Source organism: Trematomus bernacchii, unplaced genomic scaffold, assembly GCF_902827165.1.
Source record: "Trematomus bernacchii unplaced genomic scaffold, fTreBer1.1, whole genome shotgun sequence".
Lineage (NCBI taxonomy): Eukaryota > Metazoa > Chordata > Actinopteri > Perciformes > Nototheniidae > Trematomus > Trematomus bernacchii.
This window is the reverse complement of record NW_022987726.1, coordinates 33,889-45,000: the sequence shown is the minus strand read 5'-3', so window position 1 is coordinate 45,000 and position 11,112 is coordinate 33,889.

Below are 11,112 nucleotides of genomic sequence, written 5' to 3'. Positions count from 1 at the left end.
TCACTGTAGGTGGTCTAATTGGGGGAAATAAACCCCTAACCCCCATTGAGTAGTGCCTGATTCTACACACTGACCCCGACAGGAAGGAGGAACCACACAACTTGTAAAGAGTGTGTGTGTGTTTGTCAGTGTGTGTGTGTGTGTTTGTCAGTGTGTGTGTGTGTGTTTAAAATACGGTGCCTGCAGAGGGCTGTGAAACAAAGAGCAGGTAGATTGATGATTGATTGGCCGTGGCTGTCTGGCTGACTGAGACTCATTGGCAGCCGTCACTTTGATGAATTACACCACCGAGAAAAACACACTGCACTCTGATTACTGCCAGGAAAATATGTATGTGTGTGTGTGTGTGTGTGTGTGTATGTGTGTGTGTGTGTGTGTGTGTGTGTGTGTGTGTGTGTGTGTGTGTGTGTGTGTGTGTGTGTGTGTGTGTGTGTGTGTGTGTGTGTGTGTGTGTGTGTGTGTGTAAAGCCTCTGTATGAGCATGTATGCACAGTGCATGTTGCTGCTGATATCCCCGTGAATTACCCTGCTTTTAGTGGAAGTTGTTCCCATGCTAATCCGCCATTTTGCTCGCATCCAAAGTCCATGTTTAGTATTCAGCAGGAGGACGAGGAGCATCTCTGTAAGTCCAACCCAAGGTCCTTCTTCACCGTAAACAGAGGGCTATTTGTTCATATTTAAACAGGTGGGTGACAGGTGTGTATTGTCTCTCAGCTCCACCTAAATAATGTATAAAGGCCACGTGGTTTCTTTTTGATCTGACTGACGCGTTAGAATTACGGACAGTTTGTTTAGAAGTCCCTGCATCAGCGTTTGAAAGATGGATGAGGCTGCTGGAAGACTTTTTAAAATGTGCATAATTTTGAAAATGAAATTCAGTGTAAAAAGTAACCGAGGCTGTCGAGCACTTTTTATGTCAACCAACCCTTGCTTTGTAATGATAAGGATATTTTATTTTATGGTGTTACTGTGACATTTAAGGGCGTAAATGGATTTTAAATGGAGCTGCAACTTCAATTAGTTAATTGAACAATTAACTAATTAATTATTTTATCAAGTCATTTTTCATTCAAATTTTACTTTGATACTTTCGCGATATCAAAGCAAGTATCTTTGATAATTAAAATGTTTTTGTTGAAACTCTCACCATAAAGATGTATTTATTTAATTTATTTTGTTTTACTTACATTTATTCTGTATTATTTATTATCGTTTTAGTTTATTTTATTTATTGTATTTATTTAATGTATTTATTTAATTTATTTATTGTATTTATTTAATATATTTTTCTTATTTTTTTAATGTATGAAAGCATTTAAACATGTCAGACAAAGTACAAATATGAACCTGTAAAAAAGCATATTATGTCCTCTTTAATGTTGAGTGAAGCTCTGTTTAAGACAGTTAAAGTAGTATTTTATAGAACTTTAAGTTGTATTGCAGGCTGAGGTCACCAGGAATGTCTCAAAATTGTTACGTTGGGTTTTCCAGTTGTATTTCCTGTGTTCTGCAGCTCTCCGTGTGAATAATGTCTGTCTCGCTGCTCTTGAACGTCCCTGTCCTTGATGAGACCTGAACACTGTGTCCTCTCCTGTCTTTTCCCTCCATCGCTGCATCAAATCTTTGCAGGAAACAAGAAGCACGCTCAGCGATGTTTCTCACAGAAAGAGTAAATATATAAATAACCTCACGTATTACATTACAGCACAAACAGACGCCGCTTTCATCCACTGTGACCTGTCCTGTGAGCTGAGCAGGAGGAAAACACTGGAGCCATAAATCAAAAGAGAGGTGCGTTCCTCCAGAGGAAATGAAACAGATAAACTTAACACTGTTGTTAGTTCTTTCAAGATATTAAAATGAACTCTAAAGCCACCTCTCTAGTCTCTGAGCTGAACCCAATATCAGTTTATAAAAAAGGAAATGGGGATTCAAGAAGAAAGCACTGACATATGGAAATCAGAATTCGAGCCATATAATTGTGTTACGTGCCGTAGTGGGTGCTTGTGTGTGTGTGTGTGTGTGTGTGTGTGTGTGTGTGTGTGTGTGTGTGTGTGTGTGTGTGTGTGTGTGTGTGTGTGTGTGTGTGTGTGTGTCTCTCTCCCTCTCCCCCTGATGGTCTCCCTCCAGGCTGCAGTCGCTCTCTTCCTTGGAGTGGATGATCTGTGCTGCAGTGTAGTGTTTTGTTGTTGTCTACGTGGGATGTGCAACTTGTAGAAGTTCTGAGTAGTGTTATGGTTTACTGTTGTCGCTTTCTTTTATGAGAAAGTGGTTTTGTCGTAAGTTTGCAAATTGGCTGGTGAGCCTCTTTTTCTTTTGTTAATTAAAAGACCATCTTGTGGCTTCACAAATCACTTTCCTCTCCTTATTTTGTTACTTCCCTTTGGTTCCCCTAGTCCAGGAGGGAATGTAACAAATTGTCTGCTAGTTAAACCTGTATTTACTGAATATTTCAAAGGCTTTGATCTTGAAATGACCATTTATTTCAATTTCATTTTTTAGAGTGCACCTATCATGCTATTTTTAGGCAATAGCATAGGTCTCGGATATATACAAATATATATAAAACATGTCTATGAAGTGTGTTGCTCAAAATACCAAACAGATCACCCATTCTAGCCATGCCTCATATCCCTCTATTTCACTTCCTGTTTCAAAAGTGCTGATTTGGGGTATAAAGTTGAAAAAATCAAAAAAAAAGATTAAAAAAAAAAAAGTAGGGGTCTGAGCTCATGCGGGACCCGGCAGCTACTGTCTAAACTAAATGCTGCGGTGATGAAACGCCATATCATGGATTATCAAGGATTGTTTCTGAAACAGTATGGAGCTCAAAGGCTTTCTCTCTTGCCGGTTATACCACAAGGTGAGTTCCTTTTTATTTCCTGCTTCTTCACACACATGCTCTCCAGTACAGGTTAGCTCTGAGTGTTAGCGATGCTAATGTAAACACCGACCATATTACGTCCAAAACAGTCGGGCATTGTTTCTGATAGCAACGTTTCTGATAGGGCCGTGGGTCCACATTTCAGATATTACGTCATATCGGACGCAAATCTGGATTAGCTCCGTTGTTCCCCGTTTTTAGAGATTTGTGTACGGAGGAAAAGAGAGAAGGTTTCATTTTCTGACGCTGCGTGAGTTCCCTGACACACCGGGGACACATATTGATGTATAAAAGACATCAAAAAGTGCATTTTGCATGATAGGTCCCCTTTAATGTTTTAATTCCATTTCTTTCAGCAGGAGAGGACTCTTTAAAGTAGAGACACTACATTCTGATATACACCTGAACATCAGCAGGAGAGGACTCTTTAAAGTAGAGACACTACATACTGATATACACCTGAACATCAGCAGGAGAGGACTCTTTAAAGTAGAGACACTACATACTGATATACACCTGAACATCAGCAGGAGAGGACTCTTTAAAGTAGAGACACTACATACTGATATACACCTGGAAATGCTTTTAATTTAATAAAAGCTCGCTTGTTGTTTACATTCTTGCAAAACCCTGACATAAAGTCATGCTCTGATAAAGGCAAGGACGCACTCTGCTGGTCAAAGTGTTCTTGTGACAGAAAACACAAACCTGTTATTGTGGGGAAATGACAGTATGCTAAATAATACTGCAATCCCTTTTAAGAATATACCAATTTTATATATTATTCATAAGGTGTATCAGTGTGAAATACAGTATTCAGACCATTTACTTAAGTGAAAATGCCAAACAGACACTATGTAGAAGTCCTGTATTTAAACCTTTACTTTGACTGTAATACATTTGTAGTATTAAAAGTATGTAAGGATACAGCCACACTTTTCTTAAAGCATGAAAAGTATTGATTATGTAGTGAAATGTTCCCTAGATTAATATTATTGCTGCATTAATGTGTGTGTCTTGCATTATTTAATACAGATCATGCTATGGTTAGAGCAATTTTTTAATACATACTGTATATTTGAAATAGTTTTTTTAACGTTCATGCAGTTCTTAGCTTAGTCCCTGTCCTGTCTCCTTTATCTCACAGATATTATGTTCACCCTTTTACCTGTGTGATGCTTTTATGCAATAACAGAGCATGTAAATTGCCTTTTGTGCTTAAAAATTCAAAAATAAATAGTATATTTATGAGTTTTACGTGGTGGAAACCTGTCTTCCTATATTGAGTTTTTGGGTGCTTTATGTCAGTTTAAATCAACAGGATCTATTTAAACTATAACTCCTGCAGGATTGTATCTGTCCAACTCTTTCTCTCCTCTCCCATCCCGTCTCTGCCTCATCAGTTTGTTGATAATGATTAAAAAATTGAACTAATTTCCTCCAATCTGCAGGAATCTCCTGTCATGAACGCCTCGCTGCTGTCGAATAACAGGCTTCACCGAGCAGAACCGTCCAACAAAAAGTTGTATAAAAGTTCCCCGTTATCTCCCTCTGTTTGTCTGATAAACCTTCCCGTGCCAGGAAGATAACGCCCTGTCGTCTATGGGCTGCTGGAGGATGTGAGGATTTCACTTCTGAGTTTATTAACGTGTGATTTATTGCCGCAACATTTTGAAATCATGTCCCCAAAAGGTGGCAGTACAGACTCACAGTTAGTCTGTGTGTAGGTGTGTGTGTTTCTCTTCTTGTTCTACTATCTTTCTGAGGACTCATTCATGATTAAAGAGGTTTTTTTTAGGGTTTCTCCCTCTCCTCAAGTGTGTACTAAAGGTTTTAGTGGATGTAAATGGTCTGCAAAGGCGAACATCCAAAATTCCAGAACATAGTGACATCACTACAGAACACTCACGCTCCTATTGGCTAGCGCTCCAACACATTGTACGTGATAGGCTAAGGGGCGGGACATCTCAAGTGAGTTGCAGAATCACAACAGAGCCGGCTAGCTAACCAATCAGAGCAGACTGGGCTCTGGTTTCTGACAGAGGGTGAAAAGAGGTGCTGCAGCACAGGCAGTATGAGACAAATAAAGAGCTTTTTGAACATTAAAGCATGGAGACATGTCCCAGTAGAGACACTACATACTGATATACACCTGAACATCAGCAGGAGAGGACTCTTTAAAGTAGAGACACTACATACTGATATACACCTGAACATCAGCAGGAGAGGACTCTTTAAAGTAGAGACACTACATACTGATATACACCTGAACATCAGCAGGAGAGGACTCTTTAAAGTAGAGACACTACATACTGATATACACCTGAACATCAGCAGGAGAGGACTCTTTAAAGTAGAGACACTACATACTGATATACACCTGAACATCAGCAGGAGAGGACTCTTTAAAGTAGAGACACTACATACTGATATACACCTGAACATCAGCAGGAGAGGACTCTTTAAAGTAGAGACACTACATACTGATATACACCTGAACATCAGCAGGAGAGGACTCTTTAAAGTAGAGACACTACATACTGATATACACCTGAATATCAGCAGGAGAGGACTCTTTAAAGTAGGGTCACTAAATACTGATATACACCTGAACATCAGCAGGAGAGGACTCTTTAAAGTAGAGACACTACATACTGATATACACCTGAACATCAGCAGGAGAGGACTCTTTAAAGTAGAGACACTACATACTGATATACACCTGAACATCAGCAGGAGAGGACTCTTTAAAGTAGAGACACTACATACTGATATACACCTGAACACCAGCAGGAGAGGACTCTTTAAAGTAGAGACACTACACACTGATATACACCTGAACATCAGCAGGAGAGGACTCTTTAAAGTAGATAAACTAAATACTGATATACACCTGAACATCAGCAGGAAAGGACTCTTTAAAGTAGAGACACTACATACTGATATACACCTGAACATCAGCAGGAGAGGACTCTTTAAAGTAGAGACACTACATACTGATATACACCTGAACATCAGCAGGAGAGGACTCTTTAAAGTAGAGACACTACATACTGATATACACCTGAACATCAGCAGGAGAGGACTCTTTAAAGTAGAGACACTACATACTGATATACACCTGAACATCAGCAGGAGAGGACTCTTTAAAGTAGAGACACTACATACTGATATACACCTGAACATCAGCAGGAGAGGACTCTTTAAAGTAGAGACACTACATACTGATATACACCTGAACATCAGCAGGAGAGGACTCTTTAAAGTAGAGAGACTACATACTGATATACACCTGAACATCAGCAGGAGAGGACTCTTTAAAGTAGAGAGACTACATACTGATAAACACATGAACATCAGCAGGATGTGGCCCCTTTAATGTTAAATATAATAAATCTGATTCATGATATCTCTTAAAAAAGACCTCTCTAGCTTCCTCCTCCACCAGCGAGTGCCTTCAAGAGAAGAACTGAAAGAAGATTTGGAAGTAAAAGCCAAAAGAAATAAGTGTCACGTACATGTTTGACTTTCTTTGTCAAGTCATGCAAACGATTAGCAGTTTACTCACTCCTAAATGACATGAAACAATAAGAAAGCTTAGACAATACAGACCATTTTGTCACTTTGGAAAGTGACATTAAAACATCCTTTTTTGGGAGAAATGTTGAGATTTTACTGAATAATTTCTCAACTTTAAATATGATTTAATATGAAAACCACTTGAAATATAGGCATTTACAAAGTGCATTATGAATCATGAATGGTGGAACATTAGTTTAGCGTAAAACCATTGAAAGATACTTCTATATTCCCCGTGCTCCACACATTTTTAAGTGTGATTTGGATGTTTCATTTAGAGTTTTTCGGGTCACAGAGGTTCAGGAAAATGTCCGTGTGTGACGACTGGATGATCGAAGAGTTAAGCGTCCACTATTTGGAGGATTTGTGTGTTTTAAAGGTCACCTATTGTGCAAAATCCACTTCTTCATGTCTCTTCTACATCAACATGTGTCCCCTCTTCTTCATGTCTCTTCTACATCAACATGTGTCCCCTCTTCTTCATGTCTCTTCTACATCAACATGTGTCCCCTCTTCTTCATGTCTCTTCTACATCAACATGTGTCCCCTCTTCTTCATGTCTCTTCTCATCAACATGTGTCCCCTCTTCTTCATGTCTCTTCTACATCAACATGTGTCCCCTCTTCTTCATGTCTCTTCTACATCAACATGTGTCCCCTCTTCTTCATGTCTCTTCTACATCAACATGTGTCCCCTCTTCTTCATGTCTCTTCTTCATCAACATGTGTCCCCTCTTCTTCATGTCTCTTCTACATCAACATGTGTCCCCTCTTCTTCATGTCTCTTCTACATCAACATGTGTCCCCTCTTCTTCATGTCTCTTCTACATCAACATGTGTCCCCTCTTCTTCATGTCTCTTCTTCATCAACATGTGTCCCCTCTTCTTCATGTCTCTTCTACATCAACATGTGTCCCCTCTTCTTCATGTCTCTTCTACATCAACATGTGTCCCCTCTTCTTCATGTCTCTTCTTCATCAACATGTGTCCCCTCTTCTTCATGTCTCTTCTACAATCAACATGTGTCCCCTCTTCTTCATGTCTCTTCTACATCAACATGTGTCCCCTCTTCTTCATGTCTCTTCTACATCAACATGTGTCCCCTCTTCTTCATGTCTCTTCTACATCAACATGTGTCCCCCTCTTCTTCATGTGTCTTCTACATCAACATGTGTCCCCTCTTCTTCATGTCTCTTCTACATCAACATGTGTCCCCTCTTCTTCATGTCTCTTCTACATCAACATGTGTCCCCTCTTCTTCATGTCTCTTCTACATCAACATGTGTCCCCTCTTTTTCATGTCTCTTCTACATCAACATGTGTCCCCTCTTCTTCATGTCTCTTCTACATCAACATGAGCTGATCAGATTTTGGCCACTTTATGATGTCATAACGATGTGTTGGCTTGTGTAACCATTAGCCAATCAGCAACCAAGGTAACCCCCCCCCCTTATCACCTGAATCTCCTCCTAGAGCACCATTGAGTTCTTTGTAACCAAATCTCTCTCAGAGGGGCGTGGGGAGGGGCTCCTTATTTTCATCTGAAGTAACAGACAGAGAATCAGCACTTTGGAAACAGGGCTGAAACAGAGGGGATTATGGGATGCTGCAATGATCTGTTTGGTGTTTCAGCCAATCAGAGACAGGCTCTGGATATATCTGAGAGCTGTGATATATTGATGGATGAACAGTATAATAGGGGACCTTTAAAAGGCACACAGAATGACTTTTGAGAGGTTTTGAAAGTTACCCGACCCACTGGCACTGATGTGTTTATCCCGTTGTAAAACAGTTTGTACGTCGACTCTCCCATTGTTTATTCTTCGCTGTAGGAAGTGAATGGTTTTTGGATGGACTGGACCAAGTGTTAGTTTTAAAAGCAGGCAGAAAAAAGGTCTTTACTTTGGGGTCTGGAGCCCAAATCTATGAGTCTTCTGAGGGAGGGGAGACGTGGGAGAAAATCCAGACCCTCCAAGTTCAGAATATCCAATAAAAGATGTTTATACAAATGGAAAATCTACTTTTATTCCTTTATTGTTTTGGTGTCTTTCAAGAAATACAACAAAACATCCTTTTAATTGAGTGCTGGAATTTTTATACATTTCTTTACATTTTGCTGCAGCTTTTGGTAGTATTTAAAAAATATGTTTTAATTTTGTAATAGAAATAAAGTACATAAAAATTAAATAATATAATAAAAATGTGCAAAAAACAATCATAATATTTACAATAAAATAAAATATAATAATAATAAATTAAATTAAAAAAGGAAACATTTGCAATAACAATAAAGTAAATACAAAATGTAATATATATATATATGAACATTATAAATTAGCATAAACTATAATATTTGCAATAAAAATAATGACATTGAAAAAAAGGGAAAATGTGAAATAAAAATAAAGTTAATAAATAAATTCAATATAATATTTTATATTGAATTTATTTATTAACTTTATTTCACATTGGAATTAAAGTTAAAAATCTGATATTAAAGATACATTAAATAATATATAAATAGATGGATTAAAATAATAATAACAAATAACTATTGTAAAATAAAACAGGAACAAATAATAGAAATTCTTATTAATATGTTTTAAAATAAATATATGACAACATGAAGTATAGCACATTAAACAGGAAAGATTCAACATCAAATAAGTGTTTTTAACCATTTAAAAAGCAGTCAAATCGATACGCATTTTTAGAGAAGCCAAAAAATGACTCAAAGGGTGCTCTTCAACCAAACCGGAAGTCAGGTGTTGGAGTTAACCCGTTGATTGACAGCAGCTACAGTGGATGTTCTCACAACTCTTGTATGCAATTAATTAAGCCTTATAATTCACTTTACAAACACGATACATGTATTTTTAGATTCACTTTGAATTACACTTCCTGAATATATCGTATTTCTGACATTTCTTTGAGACTAAACAATAGTAAATCCGCCCAGAAGTCATAAGGAAAAAAAGAGGCTTCAAAACTTGCTTGAAAATTATCACATTTTAACGTTTTATTTACTATAAAAGTAATTCTGCGATTTCTTTCTGCACGTGCATGGGTTCATTGTAAACAAGGAGATGTAATGGATAATTCGGGATAGTTTAAGTGGTGAGAATTAGCTCAATTATGAAAGAAATATAGGATTCAAAGTAACAAGTAAGTGTTATTATCAACCAATCACAGAGCAGAATCTGCTCATTTTTGGACATTTACACATTTTAAGTATTTTTTCTGTAACTTTCAATATCAGAAAAAAGTATAAAACCCTAACATTTCCTGATGGATTACATTTTGATGAGTGTAGAGCCACCTTTGTCCAGAAGAGGGCAGTATATACACTTTCTAAAAAGGTGGATTCATGATTTCCTAAAAGTAGAAGTACTCAGATCGTGTACTTGATTAAAAGAAGAATAACTCGGACCTTGTACTCAGGGCCGGCCCTTGGCATAGGCAGTATAGGCGAATGCTAAGGGCGCATCCATCCATGGGGGGCGCCGGAAATTGGGGGGAAGAAAAAAAATATGATTACTATTAACGATATTTGATAACAAAACAATTTCCCAATTTGGGATCAATAAAGTATATTATTATCCTATCTTAACAGAACTAGGCATACATAGCGTACAGCGCCCATAAACTATGGCAGGGGTCTGCAACCTTTTTGACCCAAAGAGACATTTTAACCCTTCCCTTGGCCTCCAGGAGAAAACGCCACTGCTCCGCATGGCTCAACAGCTGATCGTTGCGCAATCCATACTCTCTGTTCGCGGAGTCTCCTTCTTCCATTCACAAATATCCAAGCCGGGATTCCAGTCAGCGATGCGTCTTTCACATCAGTTATTCCAGCGGTCCGGAGTCTTTGGCTATGTCGTGGCCCATTCTTGTAGGATATTTAAAACTGTGCCACATTAACAGGAATCCGCTTCTTGACTCACACGTTAAAAACAGTCCAAATAAAACTCTGTAGGCGCTGATTTCTTTGCCTTCCTCTGGCGGATTTATTGACTTCTTCCATAAATTCAAACAAACAAATGATCAGTGTAACGTGAAGACTGTACCGATTCCCCGTTCCGTGCTGGAGACCATTTCCTGTGGCTCAGTCCCACCCCTTCCTTATATAACAGCTGATTGATCACAATAATAAATAAAGTTATTATTACATAGAGTATTGCTCAGATTAATTATTATTACATAGAGTATTGCTCAGATTAATTATTATTACATAGAGTATTGCTCAGATTAGTTATTATTACATAGAGTATTGCTCAGATGAGTTATTATTACATAGAGTATTGCTCAGATTAGTTATTATTACATAGAGTATTGCTCAGATTAGTTATTATTACATAGTGTATTGCTCAGATTAATTATTATTACATAGAGTATTGCTCAGATTAATTATTATTACATAGAGTATTGCTCAGATTAGTTATTATTACATAGAGTATTGCTCAGATTAGTTATTATTACATAGTGTATTGCTCAGATTAATTATTATTTAAACTTTACTCGTCGTATTTTATATTTGATTATTCCGACAGTTTTCCTAAAATGTTGGAATTGTCTCAAATGTCTTTTTCTCCATGATATTGTTCTCCTCCTCTCTCAGCAGAAATCTCTTACAGAAACCAAAGCGTCCAC